The 9,297-nt window shown below is 45.5% G+C and overlaps 1 pseudogene; it reads left to right on the top strand.

Annotated features, from left to right (window-relative positions):
• Window positions 1–5,249: 5,249 nt before the first annotated feature.
• LOC100772522 lies at window positions 5,250–8,458 on the top strand (annotated as a pseudogene).
• Window positions 8,459–9,297: the final 839 nt, after the last annotated feature.

Genomic DNA, 9,297 nt, shown 5'->3' on the forward strand with positions numbered 1-9,297 from the left:
GCCAGATGGCTTCAGTGCAGAATTCTATCAGAAATTCAAGGAAATTTGAATTTGAATTTGAATTTGAACAGCAAATCCCAATTCTCCTCAAAGTATTCTACACGATGGAAACAGAAGGGTCATTGCAGAACTCTTTTTTATGAGGCTTCAATAACCTTGGTACCCAAGCCACACAAAGACACAACTAAAAAAGAGACCTACAGACCAATATCCTTCATGAACATTGATGCAAAAATATTCAATAAAATACTGGCAAATCGAATCCAAGAACACATCAGAGAAATCATCCACCATGAAATATACATTCTTAATCAGCAGAAAGACTTGATTCTCAGAGGACAGACCAAAATGCTGCTGACTCACAGTCTCTCTGCTCCTGCAGAAGCTGTTTGAAAGAGGACCCTGCTTGCTGTCAGATTTGAGGTGGAGTCCTTGGCTAATTGTGTGATTTCAGGCAAGTCATCAGGCCTCAATATTTACACCTGTAAAAATGGCCATAACATTACAGTCTTTCACAAATTTGTTCTTTGGAACAAATTATTATAGGCTTACTTATTATAGGCTCTTGGGTGGGGGTGAGATTTTAAGAGGTAGGCAGAGTCACAAAGATCTTTTGCATTTACAGAGTCTTGCCTGCTCAACAGCCTCCCAGGTGTCTTTACAGTTCTTAAGAAAGGCATGCTTAGACCAAAGGTGTTGTGCTCTGGAGTGGGCCAGCTCAACCCTGCCCTGAGTCCAGCACCTCATTTTGTAAAGAAGGAATTCCGAGGCTATCTAAAAGGAAGTCAAATTGTTTTCGGAAAACAATAGCCAAGTAACTACAAGTCATTAGCTTCCTCCCAGGGGCCTCAAATCAAGCTTGTCTGGATAGCTGAAAGGGCTGTTAGCACTGTTTACTTAAAAGAGCTCTGGACAGGACCCATAAATTAATTCCTGTGCCGGGCTTTCTGGAAGAGGGAGAGGTGAGTCATGGAAGTGGGAGAATGAGATGATTCCTGTTTCTTTAGACGCAGCTGAGTCCCTGCGGCTGGATCTGCCTTTTCTGGTGCTCTATGTGGAAATTTCATTCATATGGATGTGCGTGTACCCTGCAGACAGCTGCACTCTGAGAGGCTCTTGAGTTTCTTCTCATAGGGGGTGGCGGGGGAAAGGAGGCAAAAATACTGGTTTCCTGCCCTACCGCTGAAGGCTTCTGGGAAGCTAAATATTTTTCAGACAAATGCACAAATGCCCTGGAAATCCCTCTCTAAGCAGAAATCTTCTTGGTGACAAGAGTGGGTCTGACCATGTCTTCTCAGAGTGATCTCTCAGAACCACAAGTGCTAGAACACTGGGAGCAAAGAAAATGCAAAGATGAACTGGGCAGACCAAGGGCCCTGAAGCCCTGACATGCTGAACAATTTGTCTAGGAACAGAAGCCAGCTCTCTCAAGGAATCTAGGAAATCTGGGGACTTCCCTGAGGGCTGAGCAGGATTGGTAATTGCTAATAGATCCTCCTACATCTGTTAGAGGACTTAGCTGAAAGTCTCTGAGCTTAACCTGCGAACACTAGAGAAAAGAGGTTATTTCTTGATCTCTCTCGGTCTTGAACATCTTGACTCTATGCACGAAAAGAACTGTAGTTTCTAAAAGAGCCAGGAAAGAGAGGTTGTAATACTTGTCTGCTGTCTGCTCTCTCCTGGGAAAATCGGGAGAACCCGAGCTGGGGCGATGGCTCCATCAGTAAAGTGTTTGCTGGTAGGAGGGTCTGAGCTCAGATTCCCACAGTCCACACACAAAGCCAGGCACAGTGGCATATCCTCTGGATTCCAGTGCCTGGGAGACAGACAGGCACATTCCTGGGGCTTGCTGGCCAGACAGTATAGCCTAGTCAGAACTCCGAGTGTCAGGGAGAGGCCCTGTCTTAAAATACAAGGTAGACAGCACCTAAGAAATGGCATCTGGCCTCTATGTTCACATGCACAGATAGTCACAACAATCTGCTGCATTTAAGAGTTGGTGTGTAGGCCAAGGGAGCTTCACGTTACACATGTGGACCCCTAAAACATCTTTGGTAGGCATTATGGAGTACAGAATCCTATCTAAATCATAAATGTTCCTGACCCAGAAAAGCTCACTGCTCCAAGTTTAACTAATCAAGGTTATTCCCCACAAAACTACAGTTAGTGCAATGGCTGCACAATCTATGTGGTCAGTGTAGAAGAGGCCAACGTGTTCTGCCTCTTCCTTGACCTAGAGGCCTCTTAGCAAACAGATTGGAGTCTGTTCCCTAATATGAGGTGCGTCTTTCAGTTCAGTCTCCGTCTGTCAGATGTGGGGAAACCATTTCAGATCATGGGTTAACTTCCTAGACTCATACAACTCACCAGGACCAGCACCCAGCTCTCATCACATCTGTCTAGATGATTCTGAAGCTGTCTCAAATGCTAGGGAGAATCAGAATTACAGGCCCTAGCATGACCTCCACAAGTCTATAATGTATTGAATCAATGTGTACACATCTACGATGCTCTGCACAGCTCCAAGAATGGACCTAATTGGGGCAGAGAAAGAATAAAGAAAGAACAGGCTCGTGGATACAGAAAAGCTGATTCGGGTGGTCTGGGCTCTGTGATGGAGAGCCCTGCAAGCTTAGTGTATTTGTTATTTACAGTTCATCAGGGAGGCAAGGCTACTATATAGACCTGAACAAGTCTTAGGGTTTATTGTTTAGAGCTGAACAAGGAGACAAGTTTAGCTAATCTCAGTAGGGGCTGTCACTGTAGAAGAGCAGTTAACATCTCCAAGGAGAAAAGTGTGGTGGACATTTTCCACACACATTGTAAGCATCTGCACATGGGCCAGAGGAAGGCTTTGTCCTCCCTCTGAGCCTCATTCCCAGAAGGCTTTGCCACCCTCATGGACCTGAGGCATTAGGCTCCTTGGCACGGCTGTACCCATGTCAACAGCACACACTCACTCGGGACTTCACTTGCTCCTACAAACCCCTAAAACAAAAACTCCTTTCCTTAAACTTACTCCTAGAAGCACACAGAAAGGAAAGCAAGGCTTCGGAGCAACGCAACCAGTGAGAGCACCAGGTACCATTCCTAAGACCCCCGAGTCCTGAAAACTCTTTGACGATGTGACAGTTTCAGATGAAATACTCCAGAGGCCTTACCCTATCCTTACGATCTACTACACGACACTAGAGTTTTGAGGGTTTGTTTTGTTTTGTTTTTAAGTTTTGTTTTAATGAATAAAGTTTGGACCAGGTAGGACTCCAAACCAAAAATGGCCACATCCTAAAAGCTCCAGTGTAAAATGGTATTGTGAAACCAAGAGCACATTTTGTTTTTCTGCAGAAATAATCTCTAATGTCAGGAAAAACAATTGGCTTCCCAGGCTAGCCCCTGACTCATCTAAGGGACAATGCCATTTACAGTAGGGCTGAGAGTGCTGGAGACTCTAGCAGCTAATACCACATAGGATGAGAAAGCACTGACATGTTTGAGTGCCAACTCAAATGTGAGAGCCTTCTGCCCACACCCACAGCGAGGATGCCCTCTTCTTGACTCCCTCCTTCTTTTTCTAGAAAAAGGAAATACACTAATTATCCACCTGAATCTCTTAGTGCCAGGACTGAACTCCCAGAAACATTTCTTTCATAAAGCAGTCTCCAAGCAAGTGCAGTCACAGCAGAGTTGCTGTCATTGTTTTGAACTCACAGAGCATTTTCCTAATTACAAAATTGCAGTGGGAGGCTGTGAGGATGGCTCAGTGGGCAGAGCACTTGATGTGCAAAACAGGACCTGATTCTGCATCCCCAGCACCCACCTTAGGAAGGGATGGAGGGAGGGAAGGGAGGGAGGGGAGAAGGGAAGGAGAAAGGAAGGAAGAGAAAAGCAAGTTGTAACCCCAGTGCCGGGCAGATGTACACTGGAGGATTCTGGGGGTTCCCTGGGCAGCCAGTCTGGCCCAGATCATGAGCTCCAGGTTCAATAAGAGACCCTGTCTCAAAAAATAAGATGCAGAGGAAGGCATCCATCATGGACCACTGGCATCCACAGTTGTACCTGCACATATATGTTTGTGAACACACATACACAATAATAGTGTACTATTGTAAAAAATTAGATAATACAGAAATATCCAAGTAACCACACATCATAACAGTTAAAAAATTGCTAGATAACCTTCCACTATGTTTATTCTTATAACCTTGTTACATATTTAGAAATGTATTATGAATACCTTTTTTGTACTCTGCTACTGTTTTTGATTAGCAAGTCTCAGGGACATGTTTTTATGTCAACAGTGACATCCCTTTCAACTAATGATTGTCATGGGTGTACCCAGAGGAGATAGCATCCAAAGACAGTGTAACATGTTTGTGCCTTTTCTGTCTGCAAGAATGTTACCACTGCAGTAGAATCTTGAAAGCTAGCATGCAAAGATGAACGCAGGAGATACATCACATCCACCCTTTGCTAGGCCCTTGGGTGACACGGTTTTATGTCTGAAGATTTATCAAAATTCATTCAATGGCCTTTAAAAATATTACAGTTTTTAGTTAGCAAACTAAACAGTTTTGGAGACAAGCAGTGACCTCAGATTTTCTACTATAAAGCTTCTCCCTCTGTCCCAAGTAAGTTACTCCATAGGCTCTAAGCCCTCCTTTAAAACCCTGCCAACAGCTTGTGGGAAAAAGCAGAGATTCTGAACAAAACCATTCAAAACAAAACAAAAATATTAGCTTCCCCCATTCAACAAACCCCTTCCCCATCACACATACAAGACGAAAAAGGAAGTAGGCAGGGTGAGAGGCGAACTTCTGCAAGAGATAAGAGTGGCCTTGGCAGACCCTGGGAAAGGATTTCATGAGTCTGAGGGGGGGGGTGCCTATGGGTGAGCAGAGGTGGAAGTTTAAATCCTGAAGAGCTAACGGTTTGCGAAGCTTGCATTGCCACTGAGGCTCCTGCCCAGAACAGCTACCACTGTGCCACATGCCTCCAGTTCTGCCCAGGTTTCTGTGAATTCCTACAATACCCTGGAGCTAAAGCACCAGTTCTTCACATGATGACAAGGCTATGTGTGAGAGACCATAGTTGGTGGGGCAGTGAGAGGCCGGGAGGCAATGCAAGAATCAGGAGAGACCTGGGGAGACTAGGGTTCAGGGTCTAATTGACACGTAGTCAAGGGAACTTGAGAGTCACTCTGTGGCCTCTAGTTTCCATCTTGGTAAAAGGGAGTTTGTGATGCTGCCAATATGGCGGGAGTCTTTAGGACACACCAGGTGAGTAAATTCTAAGTCTTGGGATTGATGAGTATTGGATACTTCTGAATGCTACATCATTCATAGTTATCAGGTGTCTCGTAGCCAAGCTAACTCTTGGAAAAAGTCCAGGTTCGTCTTAGGTACCCAACTGCTCTTGTTCTGGGGACACACCAAAGATGTTTTCAGGGTACTGCACAGGATTAAGTTCAGGCACAGGATTAAGTCCATGAGGACACACAGAGGAGGAAGAGGAGGAGGAGGACACAAATGAGCCAAGATCTGCAGCCAGCCATGTGTCAGTGGTAAAGAAAATTTGGGTGGAGTCCGCCAACCCCTCTGACTATCACCCTGTGGTGAACACAGGGTGTGTTCAAGCTAATGGTAATGCGTGGCCCACTTAACTTTCAATAAGTTGCCCAATCTGGTCTTTGAACTTGTTTTGTAGCCCAGGCAGAAAACCTTGTCTGAGGGCACATAGCTGATCTGTTGTTTACTTGTTTGGGTACCAAGGGTTGAATCCAGGGACTTCCACATGCCAGGCAAGTAAGTGCTCTACCTCCAAACACTGAACTCTACTATGCTCCAGACTCTTTTTTTTTTTAAAAAAAAAACTCTAGTTTGAGATGGGATTTCCTTAAACTGCCCAATCTGACCTTGAACTTATTTCGTAGCTCAGGCAGGCCTCAGGCTTGTGATCCTCCGGACTCAGCCTCCTAAGTAGCCAGAATTAAGGCCTGTGCCATTAGGCCCACCTAGTTTGTTGATCTGTTGCCTTACATATTGATTTGTCTAGCCAGTCCTTCGTGTTAAATGCCCACTGAATTTGGTATTGTTCTGAGAAGTAGGTATACTGCTGACTTGGACGTGGCATTTGAACTAGAAACCCTAAGCCTAGAGGTGTCTTCAGCACTCTGCTTAGATTTCTCTGAGAGACAATAAGTTATATCACCAGTGAGCATCCCATAAGACTAGCTAGATAACTAGTTAGAACAAGAAAATCTGTCTTGGTTTAAATCACCAAGATGTTTACAAGAGCACTGTCATATCTTTTGTCTGGATTGTGAGGACTGAACAGTTCATGCTGCCAGGGACTGTTCAGACATCAGTGCGGAGCTGGGAGCTTGGGGGAACATGGACTGGAAATCAAAAACCATCTGTCTGCATCTGTTCACCCAATCCATGCACAAGGGGCTGTGGGAACCCCATTCACCGTCAGATCCAGCTTATTGACTGTGGATTACAATCAGCCCAACCATAGTGGTTGGTTGATGTGCAGATGGACACAATCGGGTAAAGACCACAAATGTTAATGGCAAACAGATAATGATATAATAATAATGGTTATGTGCTGGACAGTAGCCTAAGTACTTGACATACACTAGTCCATTTCATACTTTCAAAACCTTGTGGGGTAGATATTCATAGTCCTATTTTACACAGGAGAAAACTGAGAATGGAAACCTTGTCCAAGGGCACACAGCTGGTCAGTGGTATAGCTGGGAATTGATCCAGGCAGTCTGGTTTCAATGTAGGTGCACTTAACCTCAAAACAAACAGCATGGCAGTGCGATAATTAGTGTAGTAAGGCAAGATCAGCATCTGTAGGAACTGAGGAAGAAACAAGTCAGGAGGTGCCAGGGCAGGCAGGCAGAGAAGATGGCATTGTGGTGTGCCTTGAAGAACGAGTAGAAGCTATCTGGGCAGAAAGAGGGGAGCAACAGCTAAGTTCTACGGGACAGCACGAGCAAAAGCCTGAAGACCAGAGAGTATTTCTGTACAGATGGACCAATAGGTATGTGGGAGCATGGCTCACAAAGGAGGGAGAATTGGGGACAGATTGTTAAGAGCTTTGTGAGCCAAAAGCATCTTTGTAGGCATTAGGGAGCCCAATAAGAGGTTGAGACAGGACCTTCCTGAACTCTCTAGGGATCCCCAGGATAAGTTCCCAGATGGCCTATCCGGTATCACCCCAGTACACCCTCACTTCAGCTCCACTGCTAGAGCTTGGGGCTGGTTAGCCCATTTCTCCCTACTTGGACAGCCTGATTCTTGTGTTCCATGTGGAAGGTGGATAAAGTTTGGCAAGATGTCTCTAAAGAGTTGAGATTGTCATTTGGTCTTTCAAGAAGGTCTGAACCAATGTCCTCTTCCCTGCATTTCTCCCATGGTGGTAACTCATCACAATTGGAGAGGGAGGGGGCTGGAGAGACAGCTCAGCAGTTTAAAGTACTGGCTGCTCTTCCAGAGGACCAAGGTTCAATTCCCAGCACCCAAACGGTAGCTCACAGCTGTCTGTAACTCTGTTCTAGGGGACCTGATTCCCACATACATACTTGCAGGCAAAGCACCAATATATATAAAATAAAATAAATAAGTTATTAAAAACAAAGTTTGGAGGGGGAATGTTGGTGGATTTTGTGTCCCAGACATTCCCAATGATCCCTGTTACTATTGTCATCTGTGTGAATGAGATGGCCCGAGAGATCTGACTGAGGCAGACTTATGCAGGATCCTATGCTGTGACCAGACAGTAAAAGAACTGAAAGAGAAATTCCTCAAAGTGAAAACTGTACCCTCCTCAGCAAAGGGGATGATATCCATGTCATCTGTAGCCTCCTGAAAGACTTCCCTCAAAACCTCAAAGAACCCCTTCTGACCCTTTGATTAGAAAAGCCTTCATGGAGGCAGCAGAAAGAACAGATGAAGACAGCAGTGTAGTGGTCATGAACCAGGTTGTCAGTGAACTTTCCCAGGCCAACAGGGGCACACTAGCCTTCCTCGTGATTCACTTGCAGGGAGTGCCTCAGAATCTGAACACTAAGGTAGATATTGCCAATCCAGTTCAAGTCTTTGGCTCTATAATAGTTGCCCATGCTGTGCCTAATCCAGACCCAGTGACAATGTTCCAGGACATCAATTGTCAACTCAAAGTGGTGGAGCACCTGCTTTCCCAGCCCCTGGAATCAGTTCACAACGGTGGAAAAAGAGAACATCTACACCCAGTATGTCAACAGAAACTCAACATCAGAGATACTAGCTGAAGTGAGCTTACTGGGGCCCATGAATTCCAACTTGTAAGCTCCCTGTCACAGAGCTTGTACAACCTTTCCAAGTGCACTCCAAGATTTGGGAACAAAAGCAAGTTTGCCACCAACTTAGGACAGCAAGGCAAATGTCCCCCTGCGTCATACCTCAAGTAAAGCTGTTTCTGCCAAGTGTCCCCAGTATTTACTGACTGCAGGAAACACACCTGTTTGCTTTGGGACACAAAAGCCACCAACAGTTCCCCTCTACTCTTGTTCCCAGCAGGGGAGAAATGCAGGGAAGATGACATAGCCCAACCTTCTTGAAAGACCAAACGACAATCGACATGTTAGAGACAGCTTGTCAAACTTTATCTGCCTTCCACATACAACACAGGAGTCGGGCTCAATAACTGCCTTTGAGACAAAGGTATACGAGCACATTCCTCCATTATTTCGAGGTGTGCCTGAATTGTCTGTCTCAGTTTTGGCCTCCAGTGCCCTGCTGTTCAGAGTGGAGTCACTGTTTACAGGCTGTGAAGGCCCCAATTTCCTCTCACTCCTGGTCCAAGATGGCAATGACCCAATAGTCGACACAGCTTCCATGGGCCCATCATCACTGGGAACAGCCACTGTAGCTTTTGCAACTATTGAGTCATGTGCCTGATCTACCACAGAGCAAATGGAACAGGTTTTGTTTGTTTGTGCCTGTTTGTTTACAGGCCCCAGAGGGCCATCAGTGAACTGTCAGTTGTTGTCAGTTGTTGGAGTGTCTCTTCTCATTTCTTCATTTTGAAATTTGTCACCAAGTCCGGTGACGCATCAGTCTTGTCAAAGCTGGTGTCTGATAAAATGAAACTAGATTCATCAATGGTTGACAGCCTATCGTTCCCAGAGTTGCCACTGGATGCTTGGCCTCAGCTGAGAAAGGGCAGAGCTAAATTTTGTTCCCTGCCACACATGAGTGTGTCTCCAATCAGCTGAACCTGTGGTCCCAGCTTTGCACCCAGCCCCTG

The sequence above is a fragment of the Cricetulus griseus genome, assembly GCF_003668045.3.
Source record: "Cricetulus griseus strain 17A/GY chromosome 1 unlocalized genomic scaffold, alternate assembly CriGri-PICRH-1.0 chr1_0, whole genome shotgun sequence".
NCBI lineage: Eukaryota > Metazoa > Chordata > Mammalia > Rodentia > Cricetidae > Cricetulus > Cricetulus griseus.